The following is a 17478-nucleotide window of genomic DNA, read 5'->3' as shown; positions in this document are numbered from 1 at the left end:
CTGTGCCTTGACATCCGTGAACAAATCTGTTTGATTCTGTTGCATTAGCTCTCTCTGTCTACACTGGATACCTACATTATATGGTCTGTCTTGATCTTTCTTTCTTAGACCTAGTGTTTCTAAACAGCTGGAGAACATTCTGATAGTTTTTGGTCCACAATAGGTAATAAATAATTATTTACTAAATGAATAATTATTTATTGATTGAATTTTCTCAGCCCTTCATCACCAATGTCCACTGAAAGCTGTACCAGAAACTGTTAAATGCTTTTTGCTTGTTACTGGGAGTCAGTTTTGTGTAGTGAGTTGGGGTGGGGCCAGAATGGGTTAAAACAACTAGCAAGTTTTTAACTTTGTGCTTCAGTTTCTTTAGCTGTAAAAGAGATAATAGTAATAGCTACCATGAAATGTGAGGATTAACTTAATATATCTGAAATACAATTTCAATGGCTGTCACGTTGTTTTGTGGTTTACCCTTTTCTTCTTTATGGGAACATTGCCTTCTGTGATAGCATTAGAACCAGATTATACTAGATGATGGTTTTTGATAGAAAAATACTAAGTAAAAGGACAAATGTAGCTATTATTAAAATATTTAACCTCTGGTCAAGATGGTGGCATAGGTAAATATGGCTTGCTTCCTTGCACACCTACATCAAAATTACAACTAAACTATAGAACAACCATCAGTCAGAACTGTCCAAAATTAAGCTGAATGGAAGCCCTACAATTATGGATTTAAACTCGAAACCACATCGAGATTGGTAGGAGGGATAGAGATGTGTAACAGGTTGGTCCCACACCCATGTGTGGCAGATAAAAATTGGGAGGGATATCTCAGGAGCAAGGGGTCCCAGCCTCACACAGGGTTCTAGTGCCAGGAAGATAAGTCCCCATAACTTCTGGCTGTGGAAAAACAAGCAGGAATTGAGGCTTTGGAAGACAGAAACTACTGGAATCCCAGGCAGTTCGTCTTAAAAGGCCCACATACTAACTTACACGGATTCACTCTCTCTGAGCTCTAGTGTTGAGGCAACAGATTGAAAGGTATTGGAGACATATAGGGAAGACATATTATCCGGCGGCAGGGTGAGAGCTAGGGGCAACTTTTCCCCCGACAGAAATGCTGGCAGAGGCCATTGTTTCTTTTCTAAACCTTCCCCGCATAGAGCAACAGAGCCACAGAGCCGACAGGTGGGCACCATATTTGAGACTCCATCAACCTGGCTCAGGGTGTTGATCCCACCCTGGTGGTTTCTTGAGGTCCTGCCCCCACCCAACTTTCAGGCCACCCAAGCTGTTTCCAGTGACTTTTCCATATGAATGGCATGTCTTGGCCCATGCATCAGATTTTCCTAAATTCTCTCAAACAAGCAACAATTGGCTTCAGTAAGCCCCATACTTCTTGCTAAGTTGCCCCAGGCCCAGCACTAGCAGCAGCTGGTACACAACATGGTGTCTTCTGTGCACCTCCAAGCCCAGCACAAGTGGCAGCCATCTGTAGATTGCTTTGTAGCTTATACTATGTGACCCCAGACAGAACACAGGAGGTGAATGACCTTGGCTGTGCCAACAGCATCCGAGACTCAACTTCAAGAGGAGGTTATACACAGCCTTCCTGGTGGGTGCACCTTGGGGACCCAGGTTGGGTAATAGGGGTGGCTGTGCCACTGGACCCTATGTATAGGACAGCTACTACATTAGGCCACTCTTATCAGGTTTGAAAGATGTAGCAGCTCCATCTAATACATAGGACCAAATATAGGGAAGCTGCCAAAATGAGGAAACGAAATATGGCCCAAGTATAACAACAGAACAAAATTCCAGAAAAAGAACTAAACAAAATGGAGACAAGCAATCCACTAGATGTAGAGTTCAAAACACTGGTTATAAAGATGCTCAAGGGACTTAGTGAGGACCTCAACAGCATAAAAAAGATCCAGTTGGAAATAAAGAACAGTTTACAGGGAATCAACAGAAGAGTGGATAAAGCTGAGAATCAAACCAACAATTTGGAACACAAGGAAGCAAAAAACAAGCAAACAGAAGAACAAGAAGAAAAAGAATCCAAACAAATGAAGATAGGATAAGGAGCCTCTGGGACAACTTCAAGTGTTCCAATGTTTGCATCATGGATGTGCTGGAAGGAGGAGAGAGAGCAAGAAATTGGAAACTTATTTGAAAAAATAATGACAGAAAACTTCTCTAACTTGGCGAGGATAATAGACATATATAAGTTCCGGAAGCACAGAGTCCCAAACAAGATGAACTCAAAGAGGCCCACACCAAGACACATCATAATTAAAATGCCAGATGTTAAAGATAAAGAGAAAAGCTTAAAAGCAGCAAGAGAAAAGCAGTTAGTTACCACAAGGGAGCTCCTACAAAACTGTCAGCTGATTTCTCAAAAGAAACTTTGTAGGCAAGAAGGTACTGGCAAGAAGTATTCAAAGTGATGAAGAGTAAAGACCTACAACCAAGATTACTCTATCCAGCAAAGCTATCATTTAGAATGGAAGGGCAGATAAAGAGCTTCCCAGACAAGAAAAAACTAAAGGAGTTTATCACCAGCAAACCAGTATTATTGAAGTGTGAAAGGGTCTTCTATAAGAAGGAGAATATTGAAACTATGAACAATAAAATGGCAACAGGTACATATCTATCATCAACTGAATCTAAAAAACAAAATAAGCAGAACAGAAACAGCATCATAGATACAGAGAATATTTTGATGGTTGTCAGAAAGGAGGGTGGTTGGGGGATGGATCAACAAAGTGAAGGGATTAAAAAGTACAAATTGGTAGTTACAGAGTAGTCATGGAGCTATAAAGTACAGCATATGGAATAGAATAGCCAGATAACATATATGCATGACCCATGGACATGGACAATGAATGGCAATTGCCTGAGGGAGTGGGGGTTTGGGGGAGGGACAAAGAATGAAAAATTGGGGCAACTATAACAGCATAAGCAATAAAATATAATTAAAAAATATTTAGCTCTTTTCCCTGACCAATTGGCTCATTTGGTGTGCATCCTTCTGCAAACCAAAAGGTCACTGGTTCAATTTCCTATCAGGGCACATGCTTGGATTGCAGGTCAGGTTCCCGGTCGAGTGTGTACGAGAGGCAGCCTATGGGTGTTTCCCTTCCTTTCTTTCTTCCTCCCTTGCCCTCTCTCTAAAAATAAAATATTAAAAAAAATAAAATATTTAGCTCTTTGAATTTTATATATGAACATGTTCTTAAGTGAGCTCCATAGGCAATAATAGATTATGGCCTTTAGACAGTAACTTAACACTGGGAGAAATAATGCTTTCATGAGCGCAGGCTGCGAACCAAAGCGTTGCAGGTTCGATTCCCAGTCAGGGCACATGCCTGGGTTGCCACGGCCCCCAGCAACCACACATTGATGTTTCTCTCTCTCTCTCTCTCTCTTTCTCCCTCCCTTCCCTCTCTAAAAATAAATAAATAAAATCTTTTTAAAAATCTATAAAAAAATAATGCTTTCAGTTTGTTGTATCCCTACTAAAATGCTATATTCTTTAAATATAAGATATCCAGACTCTTTTGCACATCGGGAAATATACTGAATGGCAGTATCAACTATTTATGCTCTTCTGTCCTAAAAAGTTTTATGCAGCCCATTAATGAACTTGGTATTTGGCATGATTGTTGTCTTCTAACTGGGGAGAATTTCATTCTATTTAATTCTATCTTCAGACCCTATGCTGAGGGAAGAGAAACCTTCATTCAGCAGTCACTGAACACTTGCTCATGTGCCTTGGTGTTGTGAATACAAGGGAGAATAGGCATGGTTGTTTCTTTCAAGGAACCATCATCCCTTCATCATTTTAGTAATATTAAAATCAGATGTTCTGGCAGAATGTATTCACAACTCTTTGACCCAGAATTCCAGGTATAATACTTTATAAAGGGAATAAAAATGTGCACAGAGATTTATATGTACAAGGTGTTCATTAAAATATTAATTATAAAAGCAATAAAAAGTGAATTTTAGTACATTCATTATATTTTCTAGACTTTCTATTAGAAACATGTTATTACTTAAAGAATTAAAATTTTATTTTTATTAAAGATCTGGTAGATTTACAGTGGTGGGTGGAGAAAGGTAGGTCAGTTGTTGAATTCTGTGAAAGGAGTGGTAAAGTGCTTGTGTCCTTGTTAGAGCCCCAGTTGCACCACTTACTCTCTAAAATTCTGTAAACCTCAGTTTTTTCTACACATAAAATGGGTATAATAAGTAGTTATAAAGTTTGTCATTAGGATTAAATGAAAGAGTATATATAACCTAGAAATATAGAATAAGAAATAGCTCAGTAAATATTTGAGGCTCTTCTGTTACTGTTTTTTCCTTATACCCAATCCTTCCTTAATATTCTTTCTCCATGCCCTTCCTCTAGTCCGTCCAATCCAGGAATGGGAGTGTTTTGTTTGGTCTGACAACTCCCATTGCTTTGTAACACTATTCTAGATGTTGCTGTCTTTCAACTTGTTATCTGTGTTGGCCAGTTTTGAAGGTGGGGAAATAGCAGTACTCCAATAGCAGCCTTGGAGTTGTTATACTTGTTGTAAACCTTCTTTTGCCTCTATATACGTACTCTCTCGCTGTTCTCTTTTGGGTTTTATGTACTTTTTGTTCTTACACCTTATTTTGATAGCAGTGATTAGGTCCTTTTTTTTTAAGGTTTTGGCTGTACTGTTGTTGTTTCATAGCATAAAATACTCCTCATAATAAGGTACTAATCCAGAGCTAGCCTTAGGTCCTTTTTAGCCCTGCTCCTTATAGGCTTCTTATAAAATGCAGATATAGCTAATTTGTAAGGCTGACTTGGCCATGCCTCACTTAAAGATTAGATTTTGTGTGAACTTTTTCTTCTCCCCTGAGTAGAAAGTTCTACCTTTAGTAACCAATGCAAAGGAACTTTTCCATAAGAGATTATGTCCTTTTAGGGCAGATAGATTATAACCAGAATTCTTTTTTGTTTTTAAATGGCATGCATTTAAATTGATGTTTTTTTTTAGGTATAAGTTATGTTCTAAGTGCATGCCATAAATAACAACCAATAAATTATAACTGGTGATTAATTAAGTAGCCAACAGCCTACAGGCAAAAATGATTTTACTTTTTAACACATTTTGGGAATTACATAGACATGAACTTATGAATACCTTAAAAAGTTTTACTTTTTTTGAAGATTCTATCTACATTGATAAGTGCACAGTATTTATAAATTAACATATATCAGATTTTTATTTATATTAAAGAGTATTAACAGTTGGATTTTGAAATCACTTGCCTTGAGTTTACAATTTTTTTGTTACTTTAAATGCAAGAATTAATATCATGGAATCAATAACTATATTTTGGCTTAATTTGAAGAATGGGCTGAAGATGTTTTAATGACATCACCTAACCAGAAATCAGAAGATAGGCTCCTTCCCCATAAACTTTGTATCACATTTACATTGATAAATTCGTATAAATAAATAAATATTAACGGATTTGAGCTTTGACATATTAGATAGTGGAAAAAAGCAATACTGAACTATAAAATAGTTCCACAGAGAAATCTAGCAGAGGAAGAGGAGTGTGTTTTATGTAACTGAAAAATCAACCTATGATAATGAGGTATGGATTTGCTATGTACTGTTTTAACAGAAAATTGAATAGTTTTGTTATAGGGATTCTTTACTGAGTTATTTGTTAAAACAAAAGAGGAATATTTAAGTCTTTTTGTTAATAATTATTTTTTTTTACCTTAAAATGACCCTCAAGAGGCAGAGGAAATTTGTTGGTTATAGAACCTCAAGTGAAAAGCCCCTGCTGGGAAGAAAGCTGTAGAGGTTAATTATAGGCATGTTGGAATAATTTCTGTTACTTCAGGGGTAGTTACTCCATGGGTATAGGTGTTTTCCTGTGTCATCTCTTCTCTTTTACTGTTCCTTTGAAATAAATTTAAAATTAATTAGACATTTCTCATATTCTAAATTAGGAAAATGATTCAAAATTTATAAAAACAAGTTTTCTAAGACTTCACAGGTTAAATCCATTGGTTGAACGAATGTGAACAAGACTTTTGTTTTTCTTTGGAGAGATTAAAAATAATCTTTTTTTCCCTGTGGCAGTGGGGCAGGTGAGAATAAAGATTACCCCTACCTGATGTGTCAGTCAGAATTCTTGGTGGCAGTAAAAACCAATTCAAAAATATCATATATTTTAAAAGGATATTAGGTAGAGCTCAATAGTTCATCAAATTGTTGCAAGGGTTAGAGAACCAGATTTACGACTAAGCAGCCAGAAATAGTGCCTCAAACCACATTCCACAATGATTCCCATGAGGAAGCCAGCACCAGCTAGAGACAGACAGACGCCACAGCCTGTCCCAGTGACACTAACTCTGGATGACTCTAAATGTTGTCACCTCTGCCCTGGACTTGACTTGGCTGCTATTATTCCACTAGTAGTGAGAGAGAGTTCCTTCTGGTTTCCACTTTTCACTCACTAGTTGCACATTTGTCTGGGCTGGGCATGTGTGTTTGGCAGAGCCCATGTATAGGACATGTGGGAAAATGTTTGACCTTTTGAAATCATAAGATGAGGGGAAGTTCTTAAATTGAAGATGTGGAGAACTATTTGCCCTTCTGAAATCATAAAATGGGGAATTTCCCAAACTTAAGAAGGGTAAGTTCAGATGCTAAACAGGATGAAAGTGGTTCATTGCATCTGATGTTTTAGATGTAGTATGTTTTGAGCCTTCACTGTGTGCTGGGTATTATGCTAAGTGTCTTGCAAGCATTATGACATATCATCCCTACAACCTCAAGACATAAGGTAATAGGCCAAGAGAGAGTAAGTAACTTACCCCAGATCATAGTTAGTCGGTGCAGAGCTGGGACTCAAACTCAGAGCAATGATTCCAAAGACTTTGCCCATAACCTTTGCATTAAACTGTCTTAATTTTCTCCTGATAAATTTAGCTCAAAATCCTGTAAATAAATCTGTTAGGTTGACTCTACCAAGTTTATTAAAATCTTACGTATGGTATGTATATGTATTTAGGCATTTTAAATGAAGTTGAAAATTTGTGGCTTTAATTTTATCTATTTTTACCTAACTGAATAATTTCTGATTCTTTTTCTCATTTTGTAACTTACTGTAATTCACTTTGCCACACTCTACAGCCTGATAAAATTCTCTCTCTCTCAAAATCAGTGTTTGGAGTCCAGTTGAGTGTGAGAGAAACAGGTCAACAAGAAAGAGAGGGCCATAAAGTGACCCAGACCGAGGTGGGAAGGTGGAAACATCACACGCATGCGCATGCAAGAGGGAGAGGCAGAGGCAGACAAATATATGTTGAAGGAATGGGAACACATCCTACCAAGTGGTGTTCTTTTTACCCATTGTTATTCGTAATGGTTGAAAAACAATGAGGCTGACCCTCTCTGCTTTAGGAAAGTTTTAAAAGTTAGAATTAATACTATCTCTAAAGTAAACAGTAAGTTTTAAGCCTCTGTACCAGTTTGTATTTTAAATTGATTTAGGTACTTCTATTTGAAATACAAAAAAAAATTGTGATATATAGGAGTGATAAACAGAAGCTCTTCTTTAACTTGGGACATAATACAACTTGGTTTTTGGGGGGGGGAATCATAAAGACAAACTCACATAGTTACTATGATGTCAGCCACGTTGGAGTATTTCTTCGTAAATTCCTTAATTATTCCTTTAGTACAAGTCTGTCTGCACTGAAGATTTTTCTATGGTACCAAAGCAGCATTTTATAATAATGTTATTTTATTCACTTGTGCCTTTGGGACTAAATGGGCAGCTATAATTTTTGTTTGAGTAAGTAGATCAAATGCCCTTCCACACACATACTCTTGTAGACTGTCTAAATGTGGGTTGAGAGCTAGAGAAATACTTGACACAGAGTAAATACCTATGAAATTAAAATTGATATTTTGTCTTTCTAAGTATTACATTTTTAAGACTGAATATACTATGTTTTTTGTCCTTACCTCCCTACCTGATCTTTTCCTAGATCTTAATCCCTGTACTTTTCCCCCCATTCATCCCCTTTCCCCTCCCAGCTGATAACCCTCCAAGTGATATCTCCCTCCCTCCCTCCCTCCCTCTGTGTGTGTGTGTGTGTGTGTGTGTGTGTGTGTATTTCTGTTTCGCTTGTTTGCTTGGTTTGTTTTTTAAATTCAATTGTTGACAGTTGTGAATTTATTGCCATTCTATTGTTCATATTTTTTTTTCTTCTTAAATAAGATCCTGTTACAACTCATATAATACTGGTTTGGTGATGATGAACTCCTTTAGCTTTTACTTGTCTGGTAAAGCTCTTTATCTATCCTTCAATTCTAAATGATAATTTTCCTGGGTAGAGCAATCTTGGTTGTAGGTCTTTGCTTTTCATGACTTCGAATATTTCTTGCCAATCTTTTCTAGCCTGCAAAAGTTTCTTTTGAGAAATCAGCTGACAGTCGTATGGGAACTCCCCTGTAGGTAACTCTCTGCCTTTTCTCTTGCTGCTTTTAAGATTCTCTCTTTGGCATTTTAATTATGATGTGTCTTGGTGTGGGCTTCTGTGGATTCATCTTGTTTGGAACTCTCTGTGCTTCCTGGACTTGTATGTCTATTTCCTTCACCAAATTAGGGAAGCTTTCTTTCTTTTTTCTTTTTTTTTTCCAAATAAATTTTCAATTTCTTGCTTTTTCTCTTCTCCTTCCCGCACCCCTATAATTTGGATATTGGTACGTTTAAAGATGTCCCAGGGGCTCCTTACCCTATTCTCATTTTTTTTTCTTGCTGTTCTGCTTGAATGTTTTTTCTTCCTTATGTTCCAAATTGTTGATTTGATTCTTGGCTTCATCCCCTCCACTGTTGGTTCCCTGTAGATTTTTCTTTATTTCACTTAATGTAACCTTCATTTCTGCCTGGATCTTTTTTATGCTGTTGAAGTACCCAGTGAGTTCCTGGAGCATTCTAATAACCAGTGTTTTGAACTCTGCATCTGTGCTTATCTCCATTTTGATTAGTTCTTTCTCTGGAGTTTTGTTCTGTTTTTTCATTTGGGCCATATGTCTTCGTCTCCTCATTTTTGCAACCTCCCTGTAATTGTAGGGAGAACTGCTTTGACTCCCTGTCTTAATAGCATGGCCTATTGTAGAAAAGCTCACCTGTAAGTTATATAGGGTGGAGCCTTAGGTAATCGCCATGGTCGGGTAACCTGTGTCACTGCTCTGTGGCTCTGTGTGGAGGAGGGCTCAGATAGGGAAAAATGCTGCTGCCTGGCCTCTGGGGCTTTGCCCAGGGGGAAGCTGTCTCTTAGCACTCACCCTTCTGCCAGTCACTTAATTTTCTCCCCATATGCCACTTGAGCCCTACCAGCTGTTGCCCTGGTGCTGAATCCCAGAAGGAGTGGGTCTGTGTAAGTCTTAAGTCCATTTTGGGCCCTTTAAGAGGAGGATCCTGTGAGTCCTGCAGTTTTTTCACGCCCCCAACCCCAACTGGTTTTTACAGCTAGAATTTATAGGGTCTCAACGTCCTCGAGCTCGTACCCTGGGCTGCTTGTTCTGGTCTGGGACTGGATCCCTGACTCCCGAGGTATCCCTTCTGATTTTTATTTACCACACTTGGATGTGGGACCACGTGTTTTGTGTCTTTGCACTTCTCTGCATCTCCACCCCTCATATCCATCTGGATGAATGTGACTTCTTTAAAACCTTGGTTGTAGCTTGATTTTATGACAATTCTGGATGATATTTGTTTTGTAGTATAGTTGTAATTTTTTCTATAATTGTGTGAGGAAGAAGGCATGTTTACCTATGCCTCCATCTTGACTGGAAGTTTTCTGAGAGTTATGCCTTTTTTATGAACTGTTTTAGTGGACCAGCAATCCTCAGATGGTCAACAGTCCTCTTATTAAGCTACCAAGTTGAAAACAGGGATGTGGGCATATACACAGTTTCTTGTCTTTATGGACATTAGCTAATGATGAATTTAATTAGTCATCTACAGTAGAAATGCCATGCTGGGCCAGAGCAGTGATCCATCTAGCCCAGGCTGTACGAAAGAGCTGCATCCAAGGAAACAGGTTAATTTTGGAATTCTGTCATTCCTAAAAGACTCACAGGCCATTTCCTGTTTTCCTTAACTTAAATACTCAGAATTCATGCATTCATTTAAACTCTTTAACATTGCAATCCGTTTTATGTATTCAGTTACAATACTTACAGATTTGTTGGAATAAATAATTCTGGGAAAAATACCCCTTCTAATGTGAACTTCAGTTCTTTCCTTGCTTATAAGCTGCTTCACTTTTTCACCTGTAAGACATAAAATGATTTCACAAGTTTATTTTTTCATCCTTTAAAAATCTGCTGTTATTTCTAATATGGCCCATTTGTGAGGTTTGTTTTTCTCACCCTCCTTCCTAGCATTTCTTTTCCTACATACTAGTTAAATGCAGAATATTAAGTTCTTTATGTATAATGAAGGAGACACAAGTTATGGAGGGCCACTGAATTCCTTTGAATTATTTGACTACTATAATTAAAAGTTTTGTGGATTTGCCCTGGCTGGTGTGGCTCAGTGGATTGAATGCCATCCTAGTGACCTAAAGTTTGCTGGTTTGGATCCCAGTCAGGTACATGCCTGGGTTGCGGGCCAGGCCCCTGGTTGGGGGTATGCAAGAGGCAACCAATGTGATGTTTCTGTCATACCTTGATGTTCTCTCTTTCTCCCTCCTTTCCTTTCTCACTTTAAAATAAATTTTTTGAAAGTTTTGTGGATGTTAGGTGAAACAATTTTATAGCTGTAGTTCAGAAAAAACAGTTATAGCCTGTATTGAGTATTTGGGATATAGATTTACTGAAAGTCCTTTCATGAGACACAAATTCTACTTGAAGACATTGGTCATTCCTTGTTTGATACCCCAATATTGATTTCAAAACTATATATTATTTAGTCTTAGTGGTGGTACACAAAAGTGTTTTGTTGAGGAAGAAACAACAAAATCCTACAGTTTTATTTTTAAAAAAAAAAGGTTATATTATTTGTAATTGGTATCCTGGGAAAGCATGTCCTCCTGTCCCTCTACTTCTTTTCATCATTCTTTCTTTCTTTCTTTTTTTTTTTTTTTTTAGTATATTTTATCGATTATGCATAGTACAGTTGCCCCAGTTCTGGCCTCCTGGCCTCCTTCCCCTCTCTGTTGATTCCCTGTAGATTTTTTTTTATTTCACTTAATGTAGCCTTCATTATTTGCATTGTGTTGTTGCTGTACTTGGTGAGTTCTCTGAACATCCTGATCACCAGTGTTTTAAACTCTGCATCTGATAGGTTGGCTATCTCCATTTTATTTAGTTCTTTTTGTAGGGTTTTGTTCTGTTCTTTCATTTGGGCCAAATTTCTTTGTCTCCTCGATTTGGCAGCCACCCCATGTTTGTTTCTGTGTATTAGGTAGAGTTGCTTTGACTCCCTTTCTTAGTAGTGTGGTCTAATGCAGAAAAAGCACCTGAAAGTTGTATGGAGCAGACCCTTAGATAATCACCAGTTTCACTGCTTTGTGGCTGTGTGTTGTGGGAGTACTCAGAAAGGGGACTATGCCACTGCTGGGCTTCTGGAGGTTTGCCTGACATTTGCCATTTCCAGAGACTTCACCCTCTCCCTCAATGCAACTGGTGCTCTTCCAGGTGTTGCCCTGCTGCTGAATCCCAGAGTGGGTGGGTTTGTGTCCATTTTAAGACCATGTAAGCCCTTTAAGCGGAGTTCCCTGAAAATCTGGCAGACCCTTCCACCACCCCAACCCCCACTGGTTTTTATAGCCAGAGCTTCCAGGGATTTATCTGCCCTGGTGCAGGAGCTCCGGGTTGTGTCGTCTGGCCTGGGGTTGGAATCCTTTGCTCCCAAGATATCCCTCCTGATTTTTATCTACCACAGGTGAATGTGGGACCGCCTGTGTCTGTTCTGCCCCTCCTACCCATCTGGATGAATGTGGCTTCTTTAGATCCTTGGTTGTCAGATTTCCATACAGTTCGATTTTCTGACAGTTCTGTGGGTTGTTTTTAGATTTAGTTGTAATTCTTTTTGAAGGTGAAGCATGTCTACTTATGCCTCCATCTTGACTGGAAGTCTCTATCATTCTTAACCATCAGTACAATTAATTAAGATTGTGAGGGAGATTTTTTTGATAAGGGTTAGTTTATACTGAACATTCCTAGGACATAATCAAGTACAGGTTTCCCTGCTATCTGAAAGTAGTGTTCCTTTAAAACTTTTGTAGCTGAGCCCTGGCCAGGTAGCTCAGTTGGTTAGAGGATCGTCCCAATACCCCAACGTTGTGGGTTTGATCCCCCAGTCAGGGCACATACAAGAATCAACTAATCAATGCATAAATAAATGGAACAACAAATTGATGTTTCTCTCCTCCTTCTTCCTACTCTCTAAAGTCAATAAAAATAAAATCTTTGTAAGCTGAGAAGGTGTAAAGCGAAGAAGCAGTTACCATTAATGTATATGAAAAAAATTTTGAGTGTTCCCAGACCCACAAAATACCCATTGAATCATACCAAATAATACATAGAACTAAAATAGCACCGACATGTAGTAAAAGCAGGAATGATATAAATACACACTATGCTTTGTACACCCATCAGTACTCTCAGTCAGGAGATTTTCCATTTTATCAATTTCTGAATGGACTAAAAGAGACTGCTTTGCTACTAGCAGAACCAGTAGTAACTCCAACAGCTTTCAAGATCCTTTCTGAGTATAAGTTGTAGGAATGGTGGATGCAGGCAAGGAGCTTGGTGGTGCCACTCTGGCTGTTTGGGGTACACACTGCCTCTATGGCAGCTCATTGCAGAACAGATGTTGGATGCTATTTTCGCTTTAGTTAACTTTTTATTGTAAAGGTAAAAAACCTCTTCAATTTCTTGCAGTTAGCAAAACACTTACAACAGGTCCTTGAGTGATATTGTTTCAGTCAGCATCACTTTGTTACAACATTGAGGAGATGCTGTAGACACTTAACTCTTGTTTATATTAATTAGCCTTTGTTAAAGTTGGTTTTGAAATATGTCATTTTGCCACAGTTCCAAGAACCTGTCCATAGTGTTAAGTGAGGACTCACTATATAATCATGCAGGTCTTTTGTAAAATTGAAGTAGTGTAACATGAACTTTAAAAAAACTGGGGATACTTTTACTTGGAAAGCTAGTATATATATGTACTTAGGCTTTTGAGAAACTTTAAACAATCAATTTCTGGAGTCTCTCCTCTATAAAACAGTAAGTTGCTTAAATGACATGTTTTTAGTCATTGGTTATAATTTCTTCCAAGGAATTTTCACTTTCTCCAAATACATGAGGACCTCTTTAGTGTAACAAGGCCACATTTCCTGGGTAGTATGTGTCTTGATAGTTAAGTAATTGCCTTTTTTTTTTAAATAATAAGGATGTTACTTTTATTGTGTGATAGGCAGTGCGTACATCTCGTAATAACCAGTAAGCTTACAATTTAGAAAGAAATTATTCCTACAAAATATTTTCTGATAATGACATGTTAAAAATCAGATCCTGTTGAGTGTAAAGAACTGATGCCAATGTGTTATTCTATACTGTCAGGAACTAAAGAATTCCAGGAGGAAAAATTAATGACCATAACTAGTAATTTTGCTGTAAATTTTTTAAAATTTATTTTTAGAGAGAGGGGAAGGGAGAGAGAGAGAGGGCAAGAAACAAAGCTGTGCAAGAGAAACATCGATCTGTTGCCTCTTGCACACCCCCAACTGTTGGCCCACGACCCAGGCATGTGCCAGGACCAGGAATTGAACCAGTGACCTTTCTTTTTGTGGGACGATACCCAACCCACTGAGCCACACCAGTCACAGTAATTTTACTGTAAATTTTAATAAACTCATGGAATACTTTAATATATGTATTTATCTACATCTATTGTAAATAAAGAAAGAAGTATTTCAAACATCCAGAAAAAGTACAGAAACTATTTTGATGAATAATTATGTTCCTATTCTCTTAAATCTTAACATTTCTTTCCTGACTTCTCAGTGTGTAATGAAATAGCCAACACTTAGAGGTGATTAGGCTAATCATGAATGAATACTAATTAGTAAGTTGTGCTAGCCTAGCTTGCTCCTACTCAGTTCACTTAGACCTAAATGTAGCATATTCTTCTCATTCCTTAATGCTACAGTTTTCTTAATAATGTATAAGAGTAAACCTTCCCTCTTTACTTTTTTATCTAAGGCAAACTTTGGAAGAATGGAACAAATTTCTTAAAAGAGCAGCCTGGATTTTGTGTTATTCCTATGGAGGAAATGTGATATTGTGATTTATTTTATTCCAGTTTACTACAGATTATAATAGTGAAAAAAAGAAAGACTGAGGTTTTGCATCGTGGTGCTGTCTCTTTCTGGTTTGGACATGATATTTAACCAATGTATATGTTTTGTTAATACCTTTCTCATAGGGAAGCTCTGAGAATTGTGAGCTTAATATCAATATCTGGCACACATAGAAGTTGCTCAGTAGAGGTTACTTTAAATTCATTAGCCTTGTTTCAAGTGATAGGATTTGTTAAAGTGTGATTTCCAAGTGAGCAGGGGTGTTTCTGCAAAAAATACTCAAGGAATCCTCCTCATCCCAAACAAAGCAGATTTTAACATTAAATTTCATCATTCAACTCTTAGAACCCCTGCTGATTGTTTTCATTGTACTCTTGGTTTATTTTTGTACCTAAGGTCTGATAGGCACATAACAAGTGCTTTGTGAACCTTAAACTAAATTGTTCACATGAAAGGTATGTGGATAATACCCCAGTTTGGGGGCAATTCTAGAGAACTCTCCACAGAAGTGGTATCTTTGTTTTGATCTTTAGAGACTATTAAATGTGATCACTGAGTCATACTTGCTGTTTTCTCTGTCTCTTGGCTATCTCTCTTAAGACTCTGAAGCTTGCCAGCCATAGAGTGTTTAAAACAGAGTAGGCCTTAACCCAGGGGGAGTTTGTTTATTTAAAGAAAAATAATTAAGTTCAAACATCCCAACCATGTCATAGCTTGTCTAGTCACATTATAGAGTTAGTGAGTTCTTTCTGGGGGGTCATGGTGCCTGAAGGTAACAGATACATTTGAAAGTAAACTTGTCCTGAGATTACTTGGAACTTTATCATGTATTCCCTAACAGAAATCCTTAAAGGAGTGGGAGGAAAGGGAATGCCATTTATTTTGATAGTTGTTTTTTAATAGGACCCATTTAATTCAAATCTTTAACCCTCTCCTTTCTAGTGTTATGATATAGATGATTTAAAAGCAAAACAACAAAAACAAAAACCCTACAATATGGTGGCTCTGTCTTCATTAATTCTTTGAATTTGGGATCGTGAAATCTAGAATCTCTTGAAAAGGACAGTATAGTTCTATAGGTGTTTAAACACAAAGATATAAAAATTGATGACTTTTTGTGTTTCAAATGATTGTCATCTCCAAAATTTATGACTTGATTTCTCCTATCATATTCTCTCCCAGATAAGAAAATCTGAGGCAGAGGTTTTGGGCTTGCCTAGGATACCAAGGCATATCTGTCTGATAATATAACTTATAAAAACGGGATCCTAAGGGAGGTGGAGGAGGAATAAGCCAGAGAGTTAACTGGTGTGATTGGTAGAGGGAAAAACAAATCTTGAGGCCCTGAGAACATGCCTGATGTGTTTAAGGGTAGGAAAGAAACCAGTGTGGCTAGAATGGAGTGAACAAGAGGGAGAATGGTGGGAAATGAAGTTAGAGAGATGGGGAAGGGAAATACCAGATCATGATCCTATGCCTTTGTAAGGACTTTGCCTTTTAGACCAATGAAGTAGACTCAATTAGAGGGTTTGAGCAGAAGAATGATCTGACTTTCTTTTTGAAAAGGACTAATGTGACTGTTTTTTAGAGGTGAGCAAGGGAGGAGGGAGGCTGGGAGATCAGATAATAAACTATTATAGTACTGCCCATGAGAAATAAGGTGGCTTGGACCAGGTGATAGGTAATATTGTGGATACCATTTGAAACTGGAGCTTTCAGGATGAACATTTAATGGATAGTCATGACTATTTCTGCACATGTCTGGCTGACACATTTTTAAAAAATATTTTATTTTTGGAGAGTGGGAGAAAAAGAGAGAGGCAAACATCAATGTGTAGTTGACTCTTGTGCACCCCCAGCCGGGACCTGGACCATAACCCAGGCATGTGCCTGGGCTGGGAATTGAACCAGGACCCTTTGGTTTGCAGGCCAGCACTCAATCCACTGAGCCACACCAGCCAGGGCTGATTGACACATTTTTAATGATGTTAAGATTAATCACTGGGTTCAAGTTTTGTCAACTGATCCATTAAAAGTTTTCCATTAGCCTTTTTACCTAATGGTTTTAACAATCATTGATGGCTTTTAAATATCTATTATTTCATTAGGAGTTACAAAATGGCGATTCCTAATCCTATCATTACTTCTACATTTAAGTTAGGAATCCTATAAAAAAGAGCTTTCATTTATTGACTGCTGTTATTACCCTGAGGTATTTTTCATAAAGAAAGCCAGGATAAATGCTTGATTATTCCCCTTTATCGATCTTCAGTTGTCAGTGCCCTAGCAACTTCCAAAGATGAATTTTTTATATGTTAATGTTTCAGTCAGTGGTAGTCATTATTTCTTTTGTTGATATTTCAGAATGTCAGTGTCATTTAATGTTCACTTGCTCTTAAAATATGTCCTCAAAGTAAAAAATATAAAGTATATTCTGAGAAGTCTTCCGTTTCAAAGTTCCTTCTACTCTGTTTTCTCTTATCTCTGTAGATAACCCTTTAAAAATGGTCTCAGCTTATCCTTCTCATTGCTTCTTTTTGAAAGAAAAAGAAGCAAGTCTGTATTAGTATTTGTATTCCCCCAACTTTTTACAAAAAGAGTAGTGTTTTGTGGAATACTGATTTAGCTACAGGATTGAAAGTAGGGAACTCCTGGGTTCTGTGAGGGTTATTTCTGAGACTTGTCAGACTGTCACTCTTCATGAAAGACTTTCTCTTATATGCTTAGCTCTCCTCACAACCAGCACCTCAAAGAACACACACATTTATAAAAGAAAAAAACCCTCACTCATGCCATTTGGCAATATTTAGCAAAATTGCATATCTAGCAATTCCCCTTCCAGGAGTCTTTCCCAGAAGTTGCACTAACAAAATTAGGAAGTGACATATATGCCTCTGTTCTGTTCCTTGAAGGTTGGTATTCTGTCTTGATTGTCTTTTAACTGGGGGCTTTGTTTATTGGGTTTACTGGAGAACAAAGCAATAAAGATAATGTAGTTGGCATTAGCATCAATGGTGTCTGTGTGGAAGATACGGCATTTTGACACTTTGCCATTTTGAGATACTGTCAGGTTAAATATG

At 37.7% G+C, this 17478-nt stretch overlaps 1 protein-coding gene across 4 annotated transcripts in view; it reads left to right on the top strand.

Moving 5' to 3' along the window:
* Window positions 1-17478, top strand: part of FRS2 (fibroblast growth factor receptor substrate 2) — a 103965-nt gene that overhangs the window by 36087 nt on the left and 50400 nt on the right. The window lies entirely within an intron of this gene.

The sequence above is a fragment of the Phyllostomus discolor genome, chromosome 2, assembly GCF_004126475.2.
Source record: "Phyllostomus discolor isolate MPI-MPIP mPhyDis1 chromosome 2, mPhyDis1.pri.v3, whole genome shotgun sequence".
NCBI classification, from domain to species: Eukaryota; Metazoa; Chordata; class Mammalia; order Chiroptera; family Phyllostomidae; genus Phyllostomus; species Phyllostomus discolor.
Note: the sequence above shows the minus strand (reverse complement) of the source record. Positions and strands in the feature narration are given on the sequence as shown.